Source organism: Aotus nancymaae, unplaced genomic scaffold, assembly GCF_030222135.1.
Source record: "Aotus nancymaae isolate 86718 unplaced genomic scaffold, 86718_ANA_hifiasm-v0.15.2.pri h1tg000065l, whole genome shotgun sequence".
Classification (NCBI taxonomy): Eukaryota; Metazoa; Chordata; class Mammalia; order Primates; family Aotidae; genus Aotus; species Aotus nancymaae.
In genome coordinates this window covers 4,577,421-4,590,330 of record NW_026988480.1, presented here as the reverse complement: position 1 = coordinate 4,590,330, position 12,910 = coordinate 4,577,421, and positions in this window count along the sequence as shown.

The following is a 12,910-nucleotide window of genomic DNA, read 5'->3' as shown; positions in this document are numbered from 1 at the left end:
CTCTCAAAGTCATCTTCAGAGAAAGACGTAGACATGTCTTCTAGGCACATCCTTAACTTTGACATATAAACCTCCTAAAATGACTGAGACTTTCTTGGTCATTTTCCTTGATTGACGGTACCTACGAGTCATGTGGGAAACTTGTTAAAATGAAAACTCTGATTCAGTAGATTTGGGGTAGGGCCTGAGATGGAAATGTTTTAAATGCTTCATGGACCATACATTAAGTATGATAGGGTTTGGCTGTGTCCCCACTGAAATTGCATCTTGAAATGTAGGTCCCACAATTCCCATGTGTCATGGAGGAACCCAGTGGGAGGCAATTTTTCCCTGCACAAGCCCTCTCTTGCCTGCCACCATGTAAGACATCCCTTGCTCTTCCACCATGATTGTGAGGTCTCCCCAGTCACGTGGAACTGTGAGTTTCTGGTATGTCTATATTAGCAGCATGAGAACAGACTAATACAGAGTAACAATGTCAAAAAATTATTTTTTATAAAAATTTCTTAAAATCCTTAAATTCATATGGAACCCAAATACCAAGGCAATCATGAGAAAAAAGAACAAAGCTGAAGGTATTATACTACCTGATTTCAAACTATACTACAAAGCTATAGTAATTAATACAGCATGGTACTGGTGAAAAATAGATACATTGACCAATGAAACAGAATAGCAAGTTCAGAAATGAACTCATGCATGTATAGTCAATACACTTTTGAAAAAGTTTCCACAAAAATATGCAATAGGAAAAGGACAACCTCTTTAATAAGTGGTATTGTTGTGAAAACTGGAATTCCATGTGCAGAATAATTCATTCATTCCATGAAAACTGGAATTCCACATGCCAAATAATTCTCATTTTATTCATGATTTTTATATTTTTATATCTGAAAGGTATAACATTGAGAGATTTCTGTTGCTTTAAAAAATTAGAGCAAAACAGACTTTTTTTTTTTTTTGAGACAGAGTCTCAAATTCTTCTTCTGCATGTGGAATTCCAGTTATCACAAAATCTCACCCCATATACAAAAATCAGCTCAAAATGAACTAAAGACTTAAGCATAAGACCAGAGACTGAAGCTACTCTAGACATAGGGGAAAAACTGTACAACATTGGTCTTGGAAATGAGTGTTTGCAGTTAACCTCCAAAGTATGGGCAACATAAGCATAAATAAACAAACAGGTTTAGATCAAACTAAAAAGCTTCTACACAGCAAAGGAAACAAGTAACAGTGTACAGAGACAACCTGCTGATTGGGAGAAAATACTTGCAAGCCATACACTTGATAAGGGGTTAATATCCAATATATATACGGAGCTCAAGCAACTTAATAGCAAAACACATTTTTTTTAAATGGGCAAGGGACATAAATAGACATTTCTCAAAAGAAGACATACAAATGGCCAATAGATAATGAAAAAAAGCTCAACATAGCCAACCACTAGGGAAATGCAAGTTAAAACCACAATGAGATATTATCTCACACCTGTCAGAATGTCAAAAAAGTGAAAGATAATAATGTGTTGGAAAGGATGTGGAGAAAGGGGCTCTTCATACACTGTTAGTGGGAATGTAAATTAGTACAGCCATTATGGGAAACCGTATGGAGGTCCCTCAAAGAACTAAGATTGAATTACCATATGATTTGGCAATCTCACTTAGGTATTTACCTAAAAGATTTGAAGTCAGTTTGTGGAACAGATGTCTGCACCCCTGTGTTTGTTGCACGCTGTTTACAATAGCCAAGTTATTAAATCAGTCTAAGTGTCCATTAACAGATGGATAAAGAAAATGTGCACATATACACACAGTGGAATACTATTTAGCTTTAAAAAAGAGGGAAATTCTGTCATTTTTGACAACATAGTTGGAACTGGAGAACACTGTGCTAAATGAAATAAGCCAGCCCCAGAAAGGCAGACACCATGTGTTCTCACTTATATGTGGTCTCTAAAATAATCGAACTTAAAGAAGCAGAGACTAGAATGGAGGTTATGGGGACTGGGGGTGGAAAGAATGGGGGAAGATGGTGATCAACAGGCACAAAATCTGAGATAAACAGAAAGAATATGGCTTTTTTTCTTTTTGAAGTTCTATTGCAGAGCATGGTGAATATAGTTAATAATAGAGTTTTGTACATTTCCAAATCACTGAAAGTAAATTTCATATATTCTTAGCACAAAAAATGTTTAGTATTTGAAGTGATGGATATGTTAACTACTTTTTTTTTTTTTTTTTTTTTGAGATTGAGTCTTGCTCTGTCACCCATGCTGGAGTGCAGTGGCACAATCTCAGCTCACTGCAACCTCTGTCTCCTGGGTTCAAGTGATTCCTCTGCCTCAGCCTCCTGAATATCTGGGATAACATGTGCCTGCCATGACGCCTGGCTACTTTTTTTGTATTTTTAGTAGAAACAGGGTTTCACCATGTTGGCCAGGCTTGTCTCAAACTCCTGACCTCAGGTGATCTGCCCACCTTGGCCTCCCAAAGTGCTGGGTATTACAGGACTGAGCCACCATGCCCGGCTACTAGCTTGATTTGATTCTTCCACATTGTAGTCCTACATCATAACATCACTCTTTACCCCATAATTATATGCAATTATAAATTGTCAATTTATAATTTTAAAAAAGAAAAAAGATGAGGTTCAGAGGAATTACTTGACTCTCCCACAGTCTCTCCACCTTCCACAGGAAACCATGATTTCAGATGTTTCCTCAATATCTGAAAGTCCAGCGTCTTTGCACAGCATGGAGACATGTGACGTGATGTGGTATGTACTACTTCACACAGATGATCCAAACCTTACCACGTGGATGTTCTTTCTCCGTCTTGGCCCTGTGCTGTTGTTATCATGTCTTTTATTCCATATTGTAGACCTCATGAAACATTTTTATTTGTTTTGGTTTGAATAGTCAATTATGTTTTAAAAATATATATTTTTAATCATAAAAAAGTTATTTTATATTTGCCCACCTATCATTCCTGATGCTCTTCATTCCTTTGTATAAATACAGATCTCCATCTTTACTGTCATTCTGCTGGTGATGAATGGTTTGGAAGCTTTTTAGTGCCTGGAAAGGTTTTTATTTGCCTTTATTTCTGAAAAAAAAATTTTCATTAGACATGGAATTTTTTTTAAAGATGTTGTTTCAGTGTTTCTGACTTGCATAATTCTGACAAGAAGTCTGCTGTTGCTCCATGGGTCTTGTCTAGCTTTTAAATTGTTTCACATGGGAGGGTAAATCTGGTTTCTGTTATTCTGTCTTGGCCAGAAGCTGAAATCCTTTCCACAATTTTGAGTCCTTATTATGACCTTTAAGTAGTCAGGGTCAGATGTCTTCAGAAGCCACCTTAAAGTGGCCTTTATCATGACCTCAGGCCTCTGTTGGTACAATGATACTTTCAGCATTTGCATATTACGTTATTCGGGTACCCAGGAACTTTTGAGTCACTTGTATGCACTACATAGACCATAGGTAGCCAAGAAAATGCCATGAGCTCAGCTGTCTATACACCTTCTGCTGTTGTCTTTGTGGTGGCCACATGTCAGGTGTCCTCCAAAGATTTGCTGCCTCCTCTGGCAATCTTCCTCACTAGTCCATTCACTCAAGCACGCCAGTAGCACCAAAGGTGGAGGATTATGTAGGGTGGAGATTCGGTCTCCATCGTACTCTCCTCCCAGCCATGATGCTGACATCTGGACTGAATTATGAAGCAGATAATTCATATCTTCAATGTGTGAGGCTTAGAGAAGGTAATGGGTACCAAAGCACTTAGAAATCATAAAATTCATTGAAATAGAATATAATATTTTGTACTTACATTTTATTTGGGTGTGTCTAATGGCCTTAGGTTATACTTTAGAACATACAAATAAAACTCTTTCTTGGAGTTAGGGGGACCTAGAGATGCCTAGAATTTCTGCTCATGGACCATTATCTAGTTCAGGGATTGACATGTCCCTTATATGATTACACCCCTACACCTTACAACCCTTAAACATCCCTTTCTCTACCCAATGCAGTAAACCATCTCAAATAATCTCTGTCTCAGACCTTGGCCAGGGAAGTAAAAAATAAAACTGAAGTACAAATCAGGGGATAAAAGCTGTGGCCCTTGGAGAAGAATATCCTCCCCAGGTGTGTACTGTTTGACTTACACTTTGCTTAACAAACGCCAACACAGTCTTTAGGCAAAGCTGTGTTCTTTAACGACGGTCAGCTGCTCCCTTATCCTTTACACGTTCATCTACCTGATCTACCTGACTTCTGAAGACATCTGACCCTGACTACTTAAGCAGAAGCTAGCTCTTTTGCTGAGGGAAAGGGAATCTGTTCTGTTCTTAGGCAGGAGAGGAGTTTCTCCAAGGGCTGTTGTCTTCATGTTGTCGGTAGTCTGGAGCGTATTGCCTTCTCTCAGGCAATAGGTACAGTCCTTAAGCACCCTCTCTGATTGGAGTGCTCATCTTCCCAAGCTTACTTGCTCATTACTGTCCCACTCTGCCATTCTGGATTAGGGTTCTGCCCCCGCCCCCACCATACTCCCAGTGATCTCTTAAGCATCTCTCCTTGCTTCGGTCTTACATATGTTTTGCATCCTTACTTGATTTTTCACAGGTGAGAGAAATGAAGTCTCACACCTGATGTGTTCCCATAATATCTCATATGGTAGTTACCTGATGGATTTTGATGCTGTTGTGAAGTGTGTACATATTTATCACAGATTTTAGCACATGTTGTACCCTGTATCACTGAAACACGACCTTCTTGGTCTCATTTAATATTTCTTTGCAACTTTTCTGTATGTTTGAAATCTTTCGTTATAGAAATAATTGTTGAAACTAGTTGAAGGTTATTTAGATATTCATTGTTCTATTCTTTCAGTTTCTCCATAGGCTTGACAGTTTTCTATTCGAAAAGCTCGGATGTGGGAGGGTAACCACGTCAAAGCTGCTCAGAGTTCATGTTCAACAAATGTGAATCCTTGTGGTTTGAGGATGTGTGGAAAGCGCACAGCTTCAGTCTCAGAAGACCTGTGTTCGAATCATGGGTCTACTACTCACATAGGTGCCTTAATCCCCTGAGCCCCTGAAAATAGAAGCAAGCAAACCAGAAGGGTTGTTGCAGTCCTTGAAGCAACATACGTGAAATTGGCAGGTATATGATAAGTGCTCAGTAAAAGTGACTTTTGAATCTCATCAGGGGCAATGCTATAATTAACGTGCAATCAGATTTTAGACTCAAAAGGCCCGAATTCAAATCTCAGCTCTTACCACGTGCTCTGTCATCTCAGATGAATCATCTGATCTCTCAAATCTGGTTCTTCATCTTCAAAATAATATGCCTTGGAGAATGGTTATGAGGATTAGTTATAATAACATGCATGAAGTGACTGCCTGAGAGTAGGAATTTAATAAATAAAAGTCATGACTGTTGGCAAGATGTCACTGTATGTGCTTATCAAACACTTAATATAGCATGTACTAGGCGCCAGGCACTATTCTATCAATTTCAACTATTAGCTAAATTAATGCATGATCTTACAATGATCCCAATTTTACTCATGAGGAAATAAGCACAAAGAGACAGTAACTTTGCCCAAAATCACACAGCTGGTAAGTGTGAGAGACGGATCCACATATAGGCAGTCTGGCTCTAGAATCTTTGCTTTTATTTGCCACTTTCCCTCAACAGCAAAGTTAGAAAAGAAACATCCTCATATCTGGGGAATATCTTACCATGTTGAATGATTGATTAGTTGGTTGAGATTATTTTGATATCATCTAAGTGTATATTTTAGATTGTCCAGAAAATTTCGTCAGTAACCCTAGCTTCTCTAGCAATTCTGGCAAACAAACAAATAAACAAAATTAAATAAACCTGGCTTCAAACAAAATGAAACAGAAATACACAAAACAACAAAGCCTTGTGATGGACGAAAATGTGGATGTAGGACAGCTGAAAAGTATTCTTCCTAAAATTATCATTAGATGGAAAATCTCAGGTGGTCAGGTGCAGAGCCACTGGCTGTTAAAGCCAATCTTTATCTGCAGATTCATCTGCCAACACGTTAGAATGGGCCTCTTCGGAGCAGGAGAAGACACAGTGAATGGGCCATGGGGAGAGTCATGCCAAGGAATCTTCTCTGTGAATCAGCTTCTTTGGGCTTCAGTAACCTCCTGGTAAGGTCCAAAAATCATGTGGAAAGCGGGAACCCCCACGCATGTGCTCCCTGAAGGAGAAGGAAAGAGACAACATACTGCCAGCCTGTTACGTTCACGCTGACAAACTGTGGTACGTGCTCCACGTGGAGAATGTGGAGGAGAGGGGACTTCCTGGAACACCATCATAGGGAAAGATCCTTTCCGGCTGCAGAAGCTGAGTCATCTGGGGACACAACCATCCTCTCACTTCCAGCCAGATGAGAACAACTCTCTTTGGTTGCTCACAGGGCACACTGTGGCTTTAGACAGTGACAAACTATTTGAGCAGCAAACACCAAAAAAGTATTTTGAGCTTATGGAAAGTTAGTATGAGATCATGCACTGCTAAAATATAAAAGGACAGCTCAGATAATGCCTGCGGTGACAGGCACACAAATGGCCAGTGTCATATATCGCCTTTATTTGCAGACAGGCTTTTCCTTCAGACTGATCAGGCTGGTGTCTGATGTTAGCACTTGGGATCAGCTTTAGAAAAAGCTGGACTGGGGAGGAGATTCATTGGTCATAACTATTGAAAAGAAGACAAGAAGATTCACTCTGTAATTTCCCCACCCACATTAAGTTATTTGGATAAAAGTCTGCCGTCATAACCAGACTGAATTCACTAAAAATAACGTACGTCTGAGAATATATCCACAGGTTTGACCACTGGTTCCCTATGAAAAACACATGGACATAGGGAGGGGAGCACTACACACTGGGGTCTGTTGGGGGGAAATAGGGGAGGGACAGCAGGGGGTGGGGAGTTGGGGAGAGATAGCATGGGGAGAAATGCCAGATATAGGTGAAGGGGAGCAAGGCAGCAAATCACACTGCCACGTGTGTACCTATGCAACAATCTTGCATGTTCTTCACATGTACCCCAAAACCTAAAATGCAATTAAAAAAAAGGAAAAAAAAGAAAAAGAGCAGAGAATACAGCTCAGTATCAGAAAGTTTAGGGTTTAGTTGAAATTTATTGCAGGAGATTTATTGACTCATGAGATAAATATTGACCAAGTCAAAGTCAAGGTTATTACTTATCTTCAAGAATAATAAATCTTGGTATTCTCCGTGACATAAAGTCAATATGTACTTAGCTACATAGATTCCAAACGAAGAGTTTCATTGACACATCTGTAAATCTATCCATCATGACCACGAGAGTAGCTTTTAAAATTTGCTTTTAAGGGGAAATGGATATCAAGACCTGATGGGAACATCTACTGGTCACCCCTGTGAAACTAACTAGGTGGCCCCAATTTTCATTGTGATGGAATCCCTGATTCATTCATTAAAGCTAGGCTAATGATTGTCACTGATTCCAAGTAAAAGAGTAAAAATTTTCTCATCCCAAGTAAGAGACAGAATGAGCCCATTTATTCTTGACAACCACTAAATTTCAGGATAAACTACAGTTAACTTTTTTTATATGTGCAATAGATGAATTCTAGCAAGGTTGAAGGAGAACATGAAAGAGAAAGAAAATGGAGTATTGGTGGCACGTGTAAGAGATCTGCTTCTAGGATTGGTCCTCCACCTTTTCTGTTTCAAGCCATCCAGAAGCATTCAGCAGGCCTTTACTAGAGTATGTGTGAGTGGGATAGTAAGCAGGAGGGTGACTACTGGCTAACTAGACTATGCACTCAACCCTCTGTAAAAATTGGTGGCGATGCAAAAGAATGGAAAACCATGGTATCTGCCCTCAAGAAACTCTTCCAGGGAGCTTTGTGTATGTCAGGGCCAGTATTTGCAATTTCCTGCCTTCATCTGGGCTCTATAATTTTTGGTCCTCAAGAGTGTAGGTGGATGCATCCGTGTGGGCTGTGTGTGACTGCATTGTGCCTGGCAGCCTTTACAGAACCTCAGCTGTGCCACGGGAGCCAAGCTCCCGACAAAGGTCGCTGCCACCTCTGACCTGTGATTCGACCCTGACCATCACCCCCTTCACAGCCTCTTCCATTCCATTCTTTAGCACGACAGCCACAGCACCCGTTATGGTTTAAGATCACGCCATTCTGTAAAGCTCTCTGGTGACTTCCCATGTGTGTTAGTTTCTTAGGGCCACTATGATGAGATGCCACAAACTGAGAAGCTCAAAAAAGTAGAACTTTATTCTCTCACAGTTTCAGAGGCTGGAAGTCCAAAATCAAGGCATTAGCAGGGCCATGCTCTCTCCAAAGGCCCCTGGGGAGAATCACCCTGTCCTTCCCTCCACTGTGCTCCTTGGCCTGTAGCTGCATCACTCAATCTCTGTCTCTGTCATCTTGTGACCTTCTTCCTGTGTGTACCTGGTGTGTCCTGCCTCTTCCCCCTGCCCTGCCGAGATGGAGTATCGCTCTGTCACCTAGCCGTGAGTACAGTGGCATGATCTCGGCTTACTGCAACCTCCATCTCCTGGGTTCAAGCGATTCTCCTGCCTCAGCCTCCTGAGCAGCTGGGACTACAGGCACGTGCCACCATGCCCAGGTAATTTTTGTATTTTTAGTAGAGACGGGGTTTCACCATACTGGTCAGGCTGGTCTCGAGCTCCTGACCTCGTGATCCACCCTTGGCCTCCCAAAGTGCTGGGATTACAGGCGTGACCAACTGCTCCTGACCACCCTTTCTCTTTTCTCTTTTTTTGAGATGGAGTCTCAATCTGTCACCCAGGCTGAAATGCAGTGGTGTGATGTCAGCTCACTGCAACACAGCACCAGGTTCAAGCAATTTTTCTGCCTCAGCCTCCCGAGTAGCCGGGACCACAGGCGCACACCACCACGCCCAGCTAATTTTTGTATTTTTAGTAGAGACGGGGTTTCACCATATTGGCCAGGCTGGTCTCAAACTCCTGACTTCAGGTGATCCATCTGCCTCAGCCTCCCAATCCTCCCTCTTCTTATAAGGATGTCTGTAATTTGATTTAGGGTCCCTCTGATTCCAGTATGACCTCATTTTATCTTGATTGCATTCACAAAGACCCTACCTTCCAGTAAGGTCACATTCACAGGCACCAGAGGTTACAGCTTGAGCATATCTTAGGGAGACACGGTTCAACCCACCACACCATCTTACTCACAATGAAACCTGACCTCTTTGCTCTTGCTTCCAAGGCCCCACTCCTATGGCTTCTCCTCCCTCCCCAGCACCCTCTCAGGCACCCTCCCCATTGATACTGTTCCATGCGTACTTCCTGTTTCTTGAGTATACCTTACTCTTTCTCCCCTTGAGCCTTTCTCTTGCCTTCTCCCTCTGTCTGTAATGATACTACTCTGGTCTCCAAACAGCTGACATCTTCCCCTTCAGGGCTCTGCCCAAGAGCCTTCCTGGGCCACTCAGCCTACGTGCACCTGCCACCTTGCCTTTGTCCTATCACTCTGCTTGCTTGCTTCATGGACTCACTGTTGCCTGAAATGATGTTTTAAAATTTGTTTTCTTATTTATTCCCTCTCTCCTCCACTAGAGTGTAAGTTTCAGAAGAGCAGAGACCTTGCCTGTCTCAGTTTTGCTTTCTGAGCAATTGCTAGAGCAGAGCAGACCCCTACCTAATATTCGTTGAGTGAATGAACAGTTTCCTCTATCATGGCCTTGAGGACGAGACATCCCAAATCCAGGACACCTCTATTATCAAGACACTGGTCTCTAATTCCTGGGGACATTTTCCTTGCTTTTCCAAGCCTTCTTTCATGCCTCTTACACACCTTGGCCTTGGGATAAGTTTAGTCCTGGCGTGCTAAGAATTCGAGGTTTGAAGGAAGTTTGGGCAATTCATGCACATTCATTTTTGCATTAGATTTCTGTTTTAAATATTGGAGGGAAAATGTGTTGAGACTTATTTAGTTACTTTTCACTTATTTAAAAGAGTTTAAGATTTTAATTCACTTTACAATTCTATGCGTTTATTGCCTTTCTAGAGTTTTTATTCTCCCAGTCATATTACAAAATGACTCAGGGTCTGGAAAAATTCAAACTGAGTGACTGTCCTGAGCCTCATGTCTTGGGATGCGTCCTATTTACTCAGTGGGTGGGCTTTGCAGAGCTGCCTGGGTGTGAAGGATACCTCACCACTTGCGGCCCCTGGAGATCAAAGTAGTCCGTGCTCACTGTAGAGTTACCCTCAGCAAAGAAGGGTCCGATGCAAATGCCCAGCCTTCTCACCCACATCCCCTTCCCTGCCCTGGGCTGATGTAGACAACAGTTGCTTTTGCGTCCTCATAGGTGAGTTTATTTGAATCTCTCCAGGCTGCAGTGTCTTTATCCATACCAGGGCTCAACAAACGTTTTCTACAAGGGGCTAGCTAGTAACTATTTCAGGCTTCGCAAGCCATATCGTCACACTCCCCGGTGTGAAAGCAGTCATAGACCATATGTAAACAAATGGGCAAGACTGTGTTTTTAAAACTTAAATTATGAATATCGAAGTTTGAATTCGGTATAATTTTCATGTGTCACACAATAATCATCATTTGATCTATTTTTCAACCATTTAGTCACATAACAACTGTTCTAAGCTCATGGCCCCTATGAAATCAGGTGGTGGACATGTTTGGATTGAGATCCCTGCTCTACAAGGTGGGTAAAAGGCATAATATTGTGAGAATTCAGGAGCGTGAGCTTTAACTAACATCACACGGCATACCACGCGAGAGTCATTCGGTGGCTGGTAGTCACCGATCTCTATCAGAGCAGAAAACAGGTGCTTTTCGTGAGCGAAAGCGGGAGGCTGAGGGCCCACTGCACTTTTCTCGTGGGTGATTTGGGGTCTGTGCCTGACACCTAAGGCAGCGAGCCATTGCTCCTCAACCCTGAGTTACTCTGGTGAGGGAATGAAGTTTGCTCTGCTTTTCATACTTTCCATCCCTACATTTTATTTCCCTTTTGTTGCTTCTTTCTCTCTCCATTCTCTTTTCTGAGCTGCTTGCATTTCTCTTCTGGAAATTGCCAGTATTGTGGGGCCTGGGTATTAGGGATTAGGAACACTTGCAATTTGAAAGCCTGTCTCTTAGGAAAGTGTATGCAAAGGGAATGTGTGGAGGGGAACCCCTGTGAGCTGTGCAGACCAGAACAGGTTTTTCTCCTAAGGTAAGCATGTTCAGGAGGAAAAACAATATTAACTCTGTGCAGATATAAACTCTTCCTTGAAAGTTTGTTCTGTAGATTTCAAGATTGCAGATTACAGGCTTTAGAACCAAACCAAATCGCACACTCAGAACCACGTGACTATAGATGGTCACTAAACCTCTCAGATTTGGTGGCCTTATCCATAAAATTAGCATGGTAATCATAATGGTAGATACCTCATAATGTTATTGTTAAGATTTTTTAAAGTTAATATAGGCATAGCCCTTAAATCAGTGCCTAGTATGGAACAGGTAATCACTGTTAATTTCTCAAGTAAACTTTTAAATTTTGGAATAATCTTAGTTTTAGAGAAAAGTTGTAAAGATAATACAGGGAGTTTCCACCCAGTTTCCTGCAATTGTTAACGTCTTACATAACTGCAGCATGTTTGTCACGGCTATGAAGTTAGCACGGGCACAATACTACTAACTAAACTGCAGACTTTTTTTGTATTTCACCAATTTTTTTCACTCATGCCTTTTTTCTGTTCCAGGGTTCTATCCGGGATCCCACAGTACATTTAGACTTCAGGTCTCTTTAATCTCCTCCCATCTGTGACCGTTTCCGGGACTTTGTTTCTTTTTTAAGACCATCACCCTTTGGAGGAGGGCTGATCAGGCATTCTGGATGATGTGCATCACTTTGAGTCCACCCGATGTTTTCCGTGATTGATCGGGGTTATGTTTTGGGGGTGAGTGCCACAGGGGTGAAGTGCCCTTCTCATTGCCTTACCTCGGGGGCACATGACCTCACCATGACTCATCTCTGGTGATGTTAACCTTGAGCCCTTGCTTGTGGTGGCGTCCGCCAGATTACCCCATAGTGAAGTTGCTATTTTTTGCTTTCCATACCTTTCTAGAGGAAGTGAGTCACCAGGTCCAGTCCACACTCACTAGCATAGCAATGAAGCCCCACCTCCTGGAGAAGTGGCTGCATCGATGCTCTCCTGTATTACTTGTGGTACTTCCGTGAGAAAGATTTGTCTCTTCTTCCCTATGTATTTACTTGTTCATGCTTTTACTTATATTGGCACAGACTCATGAATTGTCCCAGCTTTGGCATTGGGCGCTCTTTCAGGATGACTCCTATGTCCTTTTGATATGTTCCTATTTTTTAAAGCACGTCCTCTATCATAACATCCCCATCATAAGTTGATGCTCCAGGATGCTCCAGGCTGATCTGGATTTTCCCCTAATTCAGTTCAGCCACAGCATTGTGTGAGGATGCATGACACAGGGGACTCTGATTGTCTGGTCTGCCCAGGATCCCCCTTCCCTGGAAGAACTCGTCTTCCCATTCCTTGTGGTCCTAGGAGGTCCATCAGCTCAGCAACCCCAGTTGGCCACAGGAGGTGGAACTGATGCAAAGGATATGTGTTTCCACAAGGCCAGGAGGGCCTCCCTTGAGTTGGCTATCTTTCCCACTTCATGGGAGAACCCTGTACTGCTAAACTGGGCAGCTGCTGGTGGCTATCTTCCCCACTTCATGGGAGAACCTGCCTTCGGAAGAAGCCAATACAATGAGAGGCAGAGCTGACTTTGAGAGAGATAGAGCCCCACCCTCGACTTTACCTCCCATCCAGCTCTGCCTGACACTCTTC